This window comes from Castor canadensis, chromosome 1, assembly GCF_047511655.1.
Source record: "Castor canadensis chromosome 1, mCasCan1.hap1v2, whole genome shotgun sequence".
NCBI lineage: Eukaryota > Metazoa > Chordata > Mammalia > Rodentia > Castoridae > Castor > Castor canadensis.
Window position 1 is genome coordinate 64,634,499 of NC_133386.1, and position 16,919 is coordinate 64,651,417.

The 16,919-nt window shown below is 35.9% G+C and overlaps 1 long non-coding RNA gene across 4 annotated transcripts in view; it reads right to left on the reverse strand.

Moving 5' to 3' along the window:
• LOC141424506 (uncharacterized) overlaps positions 1-12,288 on the reverse strand; it is a 690,552-nt gene extending 678,264 nt beyond the window's left edge. For all 4 annotated transcript variants that reach the window (XR_012449431.1, XR_012449425.1, XR_012449421.1 and 1 more), the window contains exon 1: positions 11,764-12,288. This is a non-coding gene — a long non-coding RNA (uncharacterized lncRNA). The remainder of the gene's footprint in view (positions 1-11,763) is intronic.
• Positions 12,289-16,919: the final 4,631 nt, after the last annotated feature.

Below are 16,919 nucleotides of genomic sequence, written 5' to 3' on the forward strand. Positions count from 1 at the left end.
ATTTCTGAGAGTAACCTTCAGTTTCTGTTCTTGAATATTCTAATTATGTATGATAATATTAATGATCAAAAAGCAGTGTAGAAATAAGTTGGCTACTAAGTAAGTAGCAAACTTTTGGGGGGGTTTTTTTGTGTGTTTGTTTAGTTTGGTTTTGGGTAGTACTGGGTTTTGAACTCAGCTTGCTAGGCAGGCACTCTACTGCTTGAAGCCTTGCCTTTTTGTACTGGTTATTTTGGAGATGGGGTGTCACTTTATGCCCAGGTTGGCCAGGACCTTGATCCTCCCATTTTATTCTTCCTGCAGTTACTAGAATGAAAGGCACATGCCACCACACCCAGCTTTTTTCTGTTGAGATGGAGTCTCCCAGACTCTTTTGTCTGGGCTGGCCTGGAACTGCCATCCTCCTGATCTTAGCCTCCCAAATAGCTAAGATGATAGGCATGAGTCACCAGCACCTTGCCCAAACCATATCTTGAAACTTACAAACATCAGGATATCAAAATGCATAAAATTGTCATCTACTATTATCTATGAAATATAAGGCACATGTGTCAAAGTTAGTTCAACAGTCTTTAGTACTCCCAAATCTTGCAGACGCTATTTTGCAATGAGTAATGAGAGTTATTGTTCTAGATTGTAATGTTATTTCACTTACTCTTAAATACATAAGGTTTGATTTATTACTTTGTAGTCATTAGAGAAATAATGGAAAGAAGTACAATGGAGAGCTATAGCCAGGATCATAAGAGAAGGCAACAAGACCCCATCTACTGACAGTCTGATCTTGTATGAATCATGAACCTCTCCCCTTTAAAAGAAGAGTAATAATGGAAAGGTTGTCAGAATCAAATTGAAGGTAAAGAACCAGAAGAATTAAGTAAAATTGATGAACAGATGAGCAACTCAACCTCACTGTGACTCAATTTCCTTATCTATAAAATGAGGTATGTGAGTGATCACTAATGACCATTGAAATACATAAACACTGTGATTCTAGGTTTGAACTGAAGGCACCAAAGCACAAATTTGTAAGCATTTTCTCAATAGATCTCATTCTTAGATATAAACACCAACTTCCAAGTAAAACACCATTTTGGTGGACTTCTTTCTTTATAGACTACCAAGCACAGCAGGAATTGCTTGGAGGACAATACTACCTATGACAACACATATCTTAAATATAGATAGCCCATCTAAAAGAACTTTGACAAATGTGAGCATACTTGCAATTTAAAAGGCCATTGAAATTCAGTGTAACTAGGAGACATACTTTGGATTTATTCCAATAATAAAACATACAAGATATACCAGTATGGATTTTAAGTTTAAATAAAAAGAATTCTCAATGGATATGACTGTGTATAATATTTAAATACTTATGCATAAATTTGCATTTTACTGCAAATTACAGGAGATTGTTGGTTTATCTAATAAGTAATCAGTGTACTAAGGGGATTTTAAATTGAAGAAAGTAATTTAAAATGGCCAAGCATGTCTAATGAAAATTAGCCCTTTTTAATGTCTCTTCTCTAATTGATGTGTTTTTCTAAAATTTAAGAGACCAGGTGTTCAATAAATAAAAATAATGTCTATGAAGTCTAGACATTTTTACACTATCCTAATTTAGATGAGGTTCAGAACTAGAAGAGAACTTTATGTTTTATATTTTAAAAATTTGGGGGGCAGTACTAGAGTTTGAACTCAGGGCCTCATGTTTACTAGGTAGGCACTCTACCATTTGAGCCACACCCTTTTTTTTTCTAGAGTTATTTTTCAAGTAGGGTATCAAAGTTTTGCCTGAGGCTGATCTTAGACTACTATCCTTCTACCAGTGCCACACACACACCACCATGGCTGGGCTCACAGATGCTTACCCCATGCCCTGCTTAATGATTGTTGTGGGGTTTCATTAACTTTTTTTTTTTCTGTGATCCTCCAGATCTCCATTTTCTGACTAGCTGGGATTACAGGTATGAGCCATGATGTCTGGCCTAGAAGGGACCTTTAAATGTTACCTATTTAATATCCCACTATCATATCTGCCAAGTGGTCAATGTATATTCCAATTCTTCACATTTCAAGGAACTTACTGCCTCCCATTTTATCTTTAGAGAGTTGAATTATTAGAATTTCTTTCGTCCATTCAGTCAAAATCCAACCTAAATTAAAACTAAAAAAAGGAACAAAATAACCAAATAATTTAATGTTCAATGTCTAGATACAGGGTAACAATTTTAAAATGGGGGAACAACTTGTTAGCATAAATCAATTCAGACTGAAGTGTAGACACAACACAACAGTGCTGGGACAAATTTCTGAGACATGGTTTTTACCATCAGACCCATATTAGAGATCAGCTGTGTTCTTTCTATCCCACTCAAGCTCACTACTAGCTATATAGATTCTGAGATCTAGCTATACAATTGAAGAACAACCTTCAGTTAACCTTGCCCTGCATGAGCCAATGAGACTAGATATGAGTTAAAGTACGAAAGTTCTCAATTTTGTCCTATTGGCCAAAGCCTGTGTCTTCCATATTGCCTGTGTTCACAAGACCCAGGCTAGACCCTCTGTCCCACTCTATTCTTGAGTTTAGTAATGGTTTTTCCATTTTATATTAAGGCCTCCTTCTTGATTCCATTTTCCTGGAATCCCAATAATTTTTATACCTCTTATCAGCCATCACTAACAGGACTAGAACTTAGATTTGTATAAAATCAAACACAAGATGAGGTTCTTGGTCTGTCTAGGTCTAGTCTTCCAGAAATGAGCTGCCTCTTTCTGACTATAATTACCTTTTCTATCCAGATATTTCTATGGATGGATCCATACTTATCATTTTAAGAACTTCTGTGATGTTGCTGGGTATGGTGGCACATTCCTGTAATCTCAGTTACTTGGGAGGCAGAGACAGAAGGATTGTGGTTAGAGACCAGTCCTGGCAAAATTTAGTGAGACCTATCTCCAAAACAAGTCAGCAAACTATGGGTGTGGTTCAAGCCATTGCCTAGCAAGCATGAGACCCTGAATTCAATCCCCAGCACTGGAAAAAAAGAAAAACTTCTATGATATTAATGATAGTTTGCCTCAGACATGAACAACCTCCCCTTGAATGAAAACAATGTGGACTCTCAGTCATACTCCAACAGAATCAGCCTTAATTCAAAATTAAATTCTATTCACATCATTTATGATATGATAAAACACAGACTGACCAAGGTCAGTCTCCAAGCCTATGCCCACCTAATCTTGACTTATTCCACTTATCAAATATTATCAACATCCCAACATTTCTGGGGCTAGAAACCCTATCAAGTTAAAAAGAACAACAAATTTTGAGGGTAAATATTATTTAAAGTTCTATAGAATGTAAATTCAGATTAACATGTGGGGATTAATACATATCTGTTTAAAAACAAGTAAGAAAATAATTCACTCAGAGCACAAACTCTACAGTATGGTTGATAAGATTCTTGTTAAACTAAGTGGATGTTTCCAATGGTGACAAAGTGAAGCAATAAATATCAACCTAAATAGGACGATATTTTCAGGCAGAAAGACCTTCCTATAGTCCTTTAAGTCACAGCCAGGCACAATCACAGATTGTTTTCCTAATCCCATCAAAGCATGTTCATCTTCCCCTTCGGGCCTCCTTGTCTGTCATGTACATGTGACATGTGATTGTATTCTGTCCTATATTTCCTCTATTTCATCTGAATATATCTTATCTCTATGAACAGATTATAAACCCTCTACCCTACCTTATCATAACAGAAATGTTTTCAGTGGACAATGAATTCTTGTTGAATTGAATGAATCTATAGCTGAATTGAAACAATTTGGAAAGAAATGACTTTATATTTCAGAACTAGATGTTGACAAGGAGTTGAACTAGAAACCTAATAGAGTTCTGAAATTGAATACCAGGTTTAGAAAGAGACTTAAAATGACATTCCACAATCAGAATACAAAATGTGGAATAATTATAATACAAGCAAATACTGTTCAATTATGGGCTTTTGTGGCAGAATAAGGGCTCCCTAAGGATATCAATTTCCTATTCCCTGAAACTTCTGTCTATATCAACTAAAAAAGAAAAGGGATTTTTACAGGTGTTAGTATGTTAAGGACCTTTAGAAATCAAGGGGTTATTCAGTGGTCCTAACACAGTCACATGAGTCCTTGCAATAGGAAGGAAAAGGCAAAAGCATGAGTGAGAAAGATAATATGGAGGAAGAGTCCTGAAGTGAAAAAGATTCAACTTGCCACTATCAGTTTTGGAGGTGGAGAAAAGGGTCCATGTGCTAAGGAATGTGGTGGCCCTTAGAAGCTAGAAATAACCCTCAATTGATGGCATGGCAGAAAGTGAGAGTCTCAGCCCCACAACCACGAAGAACTCAAATGATCAGGATACACATTCTTCCCTAGCACCTCCAGAATGGAATGTTGCCATCCAATACCTTGATTTTAGTCTGGTTGGAGCTATACTGGACTTTTTACCTATAAAATTATAAAATAACAAATCTGTGTCATTGCAATGCACTAAATTCATGGTTATTTTTATGGTAGAACTAGAAAATAAATATAGGGAAAAAGTGGGTTTGGCAGCTACCCTTAGTTGGACAGTGAGAGTTACTGACACAGGATCATAGAGAGAAGGATTAGAATTCATATACAAGTTATTCATAGTTTAGGGATAGGAACTCAAATACAGAGATCATGAACGGTCTTTCGGATAAATAATGGGTAATCCTACTCAAAGAACTGCCAAATTCACTTCTTTCTTTTCCCTTTCTCCAACCCTTCTTTATTGCTTTCCTCCTGTCTAATTTTCTAACACTTATTCAGTAATTTAGTGAATCTTATAAGGTCCTTGGTGATCTAAAGAAATATTATTATTATTATTATTATTATTATTATTATTATTATTATTATCAAGGCACTCATACCCTTGTAAATACAATAGGCTTACTAATTTACATTTTATAGCAAAAGAGTTGACAAAATGCTTTGACCTGTATTCCCATTTAACCCTCACAGCGTCTTTCCACTTAGGACACTAGTTCACTTGTAGATTAAGAGTAGACTCAGGTGTGTGTGTGTGTATGTGTGTGCATGTGTGAGTGTGTATTCGTGTGAAAAACACACTTAGAAAATTGGCTAGGACAGGAAAACAAGAATTCTTAGGAAAATTAAAAACACAATGCTCTGCTAAGATTTACCTAGTTTAGACTGCCTTATACACTTGGCTATGCATAAAAAATATTTTAACATAAGATTCTCAAATTCAAAGTAAAAACATAGTTTTTTAAAGAAATTCAAAATGGATTAAAGAAAATAAATCTAGAAATGTGATTAATACTAAGCATTTACTAATCTAAACCCTAAATGAAACTTAGGGTTCATTAATGCCTGTGAGCTATTAATATGCAAAGTAGTTTTTTGATTTCTTCAACACTGTGTGAATAAATTCCCAGTTATCATCTTGTTAGTTCAGTAACTGAATTCACAGCACACTTAACTGTATATTATACACTTACTTCACTCACCTCAGAAAGTCCCATATGTCACTAACCTTCTAGATAATAACCTTTGTCATTAAGTAAGGAAATGGAAACTTAAGTATCTACACACTAATAGAGAAGTATTCAAAGAAAAGCAACATTGGAACAAGCTGAGCAGGAAAAGTTAGGTAAATATTCTGGGTATGGTAGCACGTGATTATTATTCCAGCACTCTTGAGACTGGGGCAGGAAGATCATGAGTTTGAGGTCAGCCTGGGCTACATAGTAAGTTCCAGTCCAGACTAGGTTGCTTACCACAAGCTTTATTGCTTAAGATGGCACAAGTATATTGCCTTACAGTTCTAAAGGAAAGATGCCTGAAATCCATTACACTGGGTTAAGTCAGTGTGTTGACAGGGCTGGTTCCTTTGAAGACTTTATGTAAAACTTATTTCCACACCTTTTCCAGTGTCTAGAGGATGCCTGCATTATTTGACTTCAGGCTGGTCCATCTTCAAATTCAGCAGGGTAACCTCTCTTAATTTTTTCTGACTCTAAATTTCCTGCCTGCCTTTTATAAAGAGCTTTGTGATAAGCTAAAGATTCCTGTTCATATCTGCTGAGTCCTTTTCAACATATAAGGTAACATATGTTCACAAGTTCTGGGAATTAATTGTAAAGGAAAATCTTCTAAGGGTCATTATTCAATTTATACATAAGTTCATGTGGGTTTAGAGTAAGGAAAAATAGAATTCAGCCATAAACAAGGAAGTACAGAAGTGGGAACTAGGAACAACTAAGCTAAGTTAAAATTTGGGTGAAATGCCTAGCATATCTGACAATGACCATTGCTGTCACCAAAACATCCTCCATAATGCAGTGTGTATAGTTGTTATAAGTGAGCCTTCTATGTGTAGGTGAGTGAATGAAGAAGGCTGGTGAAACAATAAACCTATGCTGACTTTTAAGACAACAGACATGAGTTGTCACTACAAAAGGAACAAATTCAGAGGTAAAACTTTAAAAATCAAACTGAGTCAAGGCAAAAGTAGTATGTCACCTTAGACATAATTCCCCCCACCATTGACATTGCTATTGCTGCTCATTAACTGTCTTTGAGTTTCTCAGGACACTGTAGCAGACTTTGCTTCCAAATAATTACCTTCAACACTCTAAGCTGCTCCTGAGGGAAGAACCCTAGAGCTAGCTGTCTCAGCACTATGTGCTAGAATAATCAGAATTGTGATGGTGCATAAAAGCTTGAATTCCCTGAATTCTCAAGGCCATGTCATTTATAAGATCTAAATTGCAAGCTATTGCTGTAAAGTTTAAGTGTGAAAGAGAATATCATTAAGTCTGAGACAGAGGAGGTAAATTTAGGGTGCAGGTCTGCAATATGAGAAAAGTGCTCTCCCCATCTCACACGCTGTTACCACAGTAACCTAACTAGTATTTTTGCCTTCAATCTTGACCCACTGAACTCTTGTTCCTTAAGGCCAAGATTATATTTTGGAAATATACATCCATACAGCTTTCCATCTTAACCCTGGATAATTCTCACAGTCTGTATAATAAGGTGCAAACTCTGGTTTAACACATTAGATACTAAAAGTAAGGTTTTTACAACCCTTTCATGACAAACACTTGTACCAAAATGTACACCTCAGGAAAGACCAAGTATCTTTAAGATACTTTCCCATTTTTCTCTCTGTCTTTTCCTACACTATTCCTTTGGCATAGAAAAAGAGCTTTTCATTCATTAGCTATCCAATTTAAATGTCCATCACTGCAGGAATGCTTTCTGAAGCTAGCTCAGCAGATATTTGGGTTCTTCTTAGGTTGTACTCCCACTGCTAATACAGAAGGAATAGCAAAAATGTTCCCAGTGCATAACAAAGCTGAACCTAAGCCATGACAGTATTACTTTCCAATGAGTTCTCATAAGGTCAGAGCACAACAGGGACCTTTGGGTAAGTTGTTTTCAGCATGTGTTGCCAATCAGAATCAACCATGAAACTTTGTAAAAGAAAAATATATATATTTGAGACCCACCCCAAAATCACAATATGTGGAAGTGGAACTGAGAGAATTTGCAAGTTTTTCCATAATCTTCACAGTTAGTTCTGATGCAGAAAAGTGAATAAAGACAATCAACAGGCTGATGTCATCACAGAGGTAGTATCAAACCACTCCTGATAAATGGGATTGTGGAATCAGACCCATAGAGAAGACCATAGGAGAAGGTCTAAACTAGAGGTAAGCAGGCATCAAGGGCCACAGCTAGATAGGTTGTGACACAGGGCAGCACAGAGTGGAAGTCAGGAAACCAAAATAGAAACTATTCTATCTGCACCAAAAGAACATCAGAATTAGGGGAAAACTAGGACTCACTGAGGAATCAAGTGTGCTGGGTCTACCTTAGACACACTAGAAATAAGACTAATTTTAGAACTCACCAAATGAAGTTTTCTCCAAAAGGCAACATTCCTCCTCAGCAAACTTAGGAAAGTATCTTGAGCCCCAACTCAAATCTACTGAATCAGAATCTGCATTTTAACCAGATCTCCAAGTGATTCAAAACTCACAATAAAATGTGAAAGACACTCAAGCCTGTTTTCAAATGCTGTACTATGAGAAACAGAAAGAAGAAAAATAGAGGAGATAAACCAATTTGGACTAAAATACATATATACATGGAAATATCACAAGGAAACTCACTGTATAGTTATCTTAAACAGAAAAAGTCATCTTTTTTTTCTTTTATAAAATGGGAGAAGAGGAGGGCAGAACAGATCTTGTCATGGGGAGAGGGTAGTACCAATGGGAGGAGGGAGAATGTGGGAAAATGGTGTAAGAAGGTGAATATAGTACAAATACTGTGTACACATGTATGTAAATGAAAAAATGATACCTGTTGAAACTGTTCTAAGAATGTGGAGAGGTGGGATACAGGAGATGGGATGAATTCAATGATATATATTGATATATTGTAAGAACTTTTGTAAATGCCACAATGTACCTCCAGCAGAACCATAAAAAAAAGAACCTTGGCTGAGCTAGGTACAAGAAATTCAAGTGTACATTGTGCAGGGTTTGAGAGGAAGAACATCATTCAACTTACCTTATCTCAGCACTTAGCACAGGGCCTTGGGTACTGATAATATAGTTTGTTGGTTGAGAACAAAGGACCTAAGGCTGGTTCAATTCCAACTGTGCCACTCGCCAGCTATGTGGTGTAATTGAGTTACTTAATTTCTTTAGGCTTCAATATCTCATCTGGAATATGGGACTACTGCCTCAAAAGAATGAGGGAAAAGTACCATGTTATGTTTGTTGCATTATAAATGCTCAACAGGCATTGAAAATATATTAGTTAACAGAAAGCCAATTATTGATTTATATATTGATTGACTGTTGTTGATGGAAAAAAGCTTCAAACTTCTAGTGGTATGATTTCAATCTGACTCATCTAATCTATAATGAGTAAAGTGGCTGAAATCTTCATAACTATTAGATGTTCCATGCAGAAGACTTCTTAAAAGTATAAATATGTAAGTGGAAGTAAGGGGTGGAAGAAGTGTCTAAAGCATGGGGATTCTTAAGCTTTTGGAGTGTTGACACCAAATTGATATTTATAAGACTTCAAAACTCTTTCTTGTCTCCCAAAAACCTAAAAAGAACATTTTTCTCAGTTTATTTTCACTTTGTTAAACTGAACTTGATTTGCTTATGAATGTTTTCACATTTTTACTTTATACAGTGTTGCAAATCAGAATCCCAGTTATAGTGAACAACACAGGTACAATGAAACACATTTCATTTTCTGCTTATCTTTATAATATCTCCCTTCTTTTTTTCTACTACTTTTAAATTTTCAAGGAACTTTCTCCTATGTCCTCTATCCCGATAACAACTCAGTAGTTGTTTTGTGGAAGAAGTGGAACCAGAATTGAAAACTGAACTTTCTTAATCCCCAGTCATTCACTTAAAATAATTATTTTAAAATTCTGTGGTGTTACCACTGCTACCATCTGATTACCACATATTATCTATCCTGGGTGCTAACCTGGATTCAAACTGAAATTATAGCCAGAATACCTGTCCAGTTACCCAATATATTAATTCTGCCCCCAATTAAGCAGCTTTTCCACATAAAAAGTTCAAGTATTACAAAGGCAATAAAATATTTCTAAACATTTATGAAAACCTTTTTCATTTTGTTAAAGTAACTTTTCAATTATAGAAGTTAGAAATCAACAGTGGATTGATTGACAAAGCAAGATGAGGCTTGCTTTGTCATTGTTGTCACTGTTGTTGAGATGGAATCTCTCCATGTTGCTCAGTCTGACTGCAAACTCCTGTGACCATGCCGTAGTCTGCCCCTCAGTATCTGGGACTACCAGTGTAAATCATTGTGCCTCACTACATTTTTTAATCTAGAATTTTTTTTAATGTATGGTAAAATGTAACATTTTATTTGATACCTCATTCCTTCTCTAAACACTGTATTTGCTTACAATGTTTCTCAACTCAGTTTTCTTGTTTACAAATGTTCTAAAGTACTTTAAAAGGCACTCTTTAAAAAGTGTTACACTGTACATTTCAATTTTGAATGCCAGGTTTTTTTAAGGATTCTAATACTTGTGTTTTAGAAATTAGCACAAATCTTTACCTTAGAAATGAAAAAGCACTGAGACTTTATTAGCAAAGACTAATACTTAAGTCCTCAAAAAATGCACCATACTATTTACCAAGCAGCAAGTTCTTTTTAAAAGTCACTTTAAAATTTTTTGAGTTAGTCATTAAACTTTAAAAATACTACTGTGAAATGTTTTCCCAAAGTCAGTATACATTTTTAAAGTATTGCTAATGCTTCTGAATAGTCCATTCAAGTTATATAATTCATGACAGAACAACCTTAGCATCATTATAGAAAGACTAGCAACTCTAAACTGACAAGTTTAAGAAATTTCCAGGTCACACTGACAATTCAGATCTACTTCCTTTCATAGCACGATTCACTTAATATCTCATTTGATTTTCAAACCTTCCTTCAGAAGCAAGTGGAACAAAACCATGAGCAAGCTCAATCTCCATTTGGGCATGTAACCCTTTTACAAACACAATTATAGGCAAACACTATTGTAACCTGATTTGCATTTGCACTAACTAAGTTACAAAGCACACTGTGAATGCCTGCTATGCATACTAGGGACTTGTTAGGAGGATATATTGCAGAGCTTCTGTGAACACTAATTAAAAAGGTTTTATCTTTCCCCTCTGGTCCACTGAAATTGTTCAAATGGCCTTGCCTGCTACAACTTTGTTCAAAAACAGTTTTCAAACATGTGTTCAGAGCTAGGCAACTATTTCAGGTGGCATGATTCTGTTTCCACCATGGACAAGGCAGTAGAGACAAAGTTTCAGTCTAAACTTTGAGCTTCCTTTCCTTTGTTATTTTGTGTTGCAACCTTAGCATTATCCAACTGTGGACTTTTATCTGTGAATATCTAAATCCTGTCTTGTGGAAAACTAATTACTGAACCACTGAGAGCTTCATAATGTCCTGCATTTAAGTCCTGAGCATCATACATAATGCATAGGCAGCAGTCTCTGCACTCTGATTACAGAACACTGTCATTAAGTGAGCAAATTAAAGATGTGAATAATTCACTGGCTGAGCTTATTGTCAGTGCTGCATTGTGAAATTAGAATTTCTAATAAGTACTGCAATTTTTTTAACCCAATTAACACAGAGAACATCTTGAGACTGATTAGTACAATAAAAATTATTACCTTATTCTTTTGCTTCACAACAGCCAAATTAAATACTGTACTTAATTATGCAGCATTCATTCCTTCTCTGCTAAAAAAAAAACCTATCATTTTAATAAGAGTTCTAATATTTGTATGTGAGCTGAAAATGCAACACATGCATCTGTAGCTCACTGTCTTTTTGCAAAGTTTTTTTAAGAGTCTGAACAGCAGTATTATCACCAGTGGTGGATTATGACACTAGTCTATTCTTTAACCAAATATTTTTCCTAAAAACAAACAGCATATACAGAATTGACAAAGTAACTAACCTCAAATTGAGTTGAATATATTATACCTCTGCTTTTTCTTGGCTCTTTGGATTCAAATTAACACAATTTTCCCCTCCTACATTGTGTTTTTTTTTTTATTGAGACTGAAACATATATTTAAGAAAATTAATTGATTAGGAAAATAATCAAGTATCTGAAACAGTGGTTCTTACCTTAGATGCTCATTTAGCAAACAGAGATCTGTCTGACGACTGCCAGGCAAGTGGGAAAGTCCAGTTTATGCTCGGCATGATGATCCTACGCAGAGAGTGTCTGCTGCCATGTTAAATAAAGAAAATGATCATTTAAACCGGGGCTTTTGTCTCCCAATATTTCCTTCTGCTGTCCCTTTCGAATCAAAGCCCAGAAAGGCAGGCACATCTGGTGGCAGTCCCTGCCCCTGACCGCAGCTGCCTCTGGAGAGCTCCCCCCTTCCTTTCCAGCTCCTCTGCATCCCTTCCTGGGTAACTTCACCCCTCTAAAATGGGGGAAAGAAACGATGACATTGCAGGCAGAATATGAGATTGTTTGTTCAGCCTCTGCAGCCACCTCCTTCCTGTCTAGATATTTTACAGAAAGGGAATGAGAGGGGAAAAACAGCGAAGGTGCTCTGAAAATCAGTCAGACACAATGCAATAGGGAGATGGAGAGGAGGGAAAGGAGAATGAGAGAGAGAGAGAGAGAGAGAGAAAGAGAGAGTAAGGGGGGTGGCTGTCAGTGTAGATAAATCTGCATATGGAAATTAGGGTTATCCTGGGTACAGTTTTATTTAACTATGATCTACTGGTTTTTTTTAATTAGACCAAAATTGCAGCAAAGGAAGAAAGAAAGTGAGTCTTAAAAACAGAGAGCAACTTCTAATTCAATACACTCTTAAAATTTCATAGCAACTGCAAATAGCAATCCAGAAGTTTTAGGAAAAAGAAAAGGAACAAAACATGGGATATTTCCTCTCTTATTTTGTTTAGTAAACATAAAGAAAGATACCTACCACAAAATAAATATATGGATATCAGGATGAGAAAGGGAAAGAATTGAGAGAAAGGAAAAAAGAAAAGAAAAGAAAAGAAATCCTCTCATTGTCTTCATAAAATTTCCCTCTTAAAATGATACAAGAATCATATGGCAAAAAGAAATTGCCTGAAGTAGATAGTGGGCATTATATGGGGAAATGAATAGCATTTTAAAATCAGAAATGCAGCATGTTTTTCCTTTGCTCAAAGAACTCCTCTTTTGCATCTCTAACTGATGGCAAAATACTACTGGCCATAAATAGTTTAAGGATATTACAGCATCAGCCACTATACCTTTTAGGTACCCAGAAGAAAACAATGAGGTACCGAAACTAAAAGATCACTGGAAGTTGACTAGTGTGCCCAGCAAGGCATGTTCTACCAAAGATGTGGGCAGAATTGCAATTTGCTCAGAAAGAAGTGTGAATTAATTCCATAATTTCTGAGCAGTGAATTTGATGGCATGGATTAATGTTAACTCTCTTACCAAACATTTATCAAGCAACTCTCACACTGTAAGCATTGTACTAAGAAGGAAACAAGATGAACACTGCATGAGTCCTGCTCTGAAGAACCCAGAATTCTATATTCATTCTTGTATAGGAAGTACATCAACCATATTCACCTTCTTAACTTCCTTCTTTTACTGTTCCTCTCCCATATGGAACCTTCCCTTAGCATGACCTGTTTTTCATAATATTGCTTGTATTTGCATTGGGTCTATATTCCACATATGAGAGAAAACATGTGACCAATGGCTTTCTGAACCTGGCTAACTTCACGTAAGATGATGTTCTCTAGTTCCATACATTTACCTGCAAATGGCAAAATTTCATTCTTCTTTATGGCTAAAAAAAATTCCATTGTATATAAATACCACATTTTATTAATCCATTCATCAGTACTGGAGCATCTTGGCTGTTTCCATAGCTTAGCTATTGTGAATAATGCTGAAATAAACATGGGTGTGCAGGCACCTTCATTGTAACCTGACTTATATTCCTTTGGTTATATCCCTAGGAGTAGTATTGCTGCATCATATGGCAGTTCTATTTATAGAAAAATGAGACCCATTGAAACTACTCCAGGAATGGGAGGAAGGGGTAAAGGAGAATGATGGAGGGGGTGAATTCAACTATGATACATTTAATATATCATAAGAACTTTTGTAAATCCCACAATGTACTCCCAGCACAGCAATAAAAAAGAAAAAAATACCATTCATGACTGAAAAATCCCTGGAATACAATGGGAAAAAATTAATTTAAAATGAAATGGCATGCACTTTTATAAATGAAGTGATTGAAATAGTCTTGTCTTGAGCTGTGTGGGCAAATGTCAGTACTCTCAAGGTCAAATGTCAATTGGCTCTTCAACCAATTGACTGACACCTTAAGCAAGTTACTCTATCCCTAGAAGCCTTAGTTTCCTCAGCTATAAGATGACAATAATTCTAATTCTAATTAGATAATAGTTCTAATTCTTCTAAATTTTGGAAATATATGAGATAATGAAAGTAAACCATTACCTTTTGTCTGGCTCATAATAATTGCTCAATAAAACCAAGAATTGTAAATCAGTTCTCAGTTCAAATGGGAGCTCCTCTGGCAAACCCCTGGGAAAACTTCACCAATATCTGCAAACAGGCTTCAAGGATTTTTCTGCAACTCTCACTGCTTCCATTATATTACCTTATTGAAATTTTCAGCAAGTCTGTCTTTATAGTAGTGGTTCACAACTTGGAGTTATTTCCCTCTGCCTGCCCCCAGGGGATATGTAACAATGTCTGGAGATATTATTAATCTTCAGAACTACAGGAAGAAGGTTGCCTCTGGCATCTAATCAGCAGAGGCCAGGGATACTGGTAAAAACCCTACAGACATTGGTTCTTAATCAAAGAAATTTGGGGCCCTTGAATGAAAGACTGATTCTAGGGTTGGTGCAGGAAATAAACAATGTGACCCTGGACCATCATGTAATCATAAAAACTAGGACATATACAAAATAAACATTTTAAGTGTATTGATAGGGGTATGTAAAAGAGACACAGAAACCACTGAAAAAGCTCTCAATGTCTAACAACAGAACTATCTGATCAACAAAATACACAAAGTACTATGGAGTTTTAACTAAAGTGTAATATAAATATCCATGAATCCATACTGATAGAAAATAAAATATGAAAAACTAAATGGAGGTGCACAAGGCACTAGATTCAATCCACAGCACTGAATAAAAAGAAAAAGAAACAAGTAAATTTTCCTTGCAGAAGAATCCCTCTTTTCTTTATAAAGTTGGTCTCTGGCAGGTTATTTCATTATATCAACATTGTTGACAAAAACAGATAGACAGGAGTACAGATTCTGGAGTTAGGTTTTCTAAATTTTCCTTGCACAGGTTAGACTATATCTAATTACATACCTTCTCTGTGTCTCAGTAATCTTAATTGCAAAGCAGGAACAAAATTATTGATCTATCTTAGAGGGATACTTAAATGAGATAGATTTAAAGAATGTTTTATAACGGTGTCTGGTATCTTCCAAGTGGTGTACTATCTACAGACAATCATCCTAAAACAAAGCTATTTCTTCTTTCCACAAATCTCATACATAAATTGGGATTCTTCATCTCAAAAAATGGCATTTCCAGTCACCCAGCTGTTTAGGTCAAAACTTATTTAAGATATATATATCTCTTCTCTCACCTAACTCAAATGACCCATCAACAAGTCCTGTCAGCACCACCTTCAAATACATCACAACCCTATTTCACTTTCATTTTACCCAGTTTTGTCTAATCTGCTAAATACTATCACCTAGAGTATTCTGAGAATATGAATGAATCTCCCCACTTCCATACTTACACCATGAGTCTGCTCTCCTCATTACAGTCAGAGTGCTTGGGTAAGATGATAGAATTCTCCAATGGCTTCCAACAGTGCTCAAGAAAAAGCCAGAGTCCTCATGGGAAGCAGAATCTGGTCCTCCTACTGGCTTCATTTACAAATCTTTTCTATTTATACTCAACACAGAAAACCTTTCTCTTACTCATGGTACACATACTCTGCAGAGATTAATTTGGCTTGTCCCCACACGTCAGTCAGATACCAGCTTAATGGTCCCTAATCAGCGACTTTTCTCTCTGAACTGGCCTATATAAAATAGCATACCTGCTGAAACATTCTCTAAATCCTGGGATGGTTTTGGTCCTTTTTAAAATTATTGTTGTAGTGGAGGAACACTGTGACATTTACAAAAGTTCTTCCAATACATCATAGTTGAATTCACCTCCTCCATCATTCTCTCCTTTATCTCCCACCCCCATATTCCTGGAATGGTTTCAACAGGTTGCATTTTTCCATTTTCATACATAAATACATAATATTTCCACACTATTCACACTCCTACACCCTTTCCTTATACCCTCCCCTCACCCCGCCAACTAGTACCAACCCCTAGACAGGACCTGTTTTGCCTTCTTATTCTCCATTTTTGTAAACAAAAAAGTTATGTTTTTGTTTATTTAAGACTATACAGGATGTTTCATTGTGACATTTCCATGTATATATGAATTATAACCCGAATTGGTTCATTCCCTCATTTGTCTCCTTTCTACTTTAGTCCCCTTCTTATGGTGATTTCAACCATAATCTTCAAAAATCTATATTCATTTTTGTTTAGGAAGTTCATCACCTTCTTAACTTCCTTCTTTTGCTCTCCATCTCTCATATGTGACCTCCCTGTAGTGTGATCTATTTTTAAAAATATTGCTTGTATTTTTATTGGGTCTATATTCCAAATATGTGAGAAAACATTCAGCCTTTGACTTTCTGTACCTGGCTAACTTCACTTAAAATGATGGTTCCCAGCTCCATCCATTTACCTGCAGATGACAAAATACTGGACTAACTACTAATTTTTTTTAAATAGCCCTTATCACTTCTATTTTGTATTTTTTTCTATTGTTTGCTTCACCCTCAGAACAAAAATTCCATGTGGGCTTGGCTTCATTTTATTTATTGTTCTATTTCAAACATTTACAACAATACTTAGCATTTAGTAGCTGTTCCAAAAAAATGCTCATATACTCAAAAACAAACATGATCATACACACAACTACATGTAAAACATGTTTATAAAGTGGAACTACACTATGGAACTCAGGCGAGGAGAGGAAAATAGAATGATAGTGAACAATATTGAAATATTGCACATCTGCATAGGTAAAGGACATAACAAAATGTACTAAAAGCTGCTGAACAGTGGATGTGGGAGGGAAGTGAGAGTAACAGAGCGGGTCAAACCGACCAAAGTAAA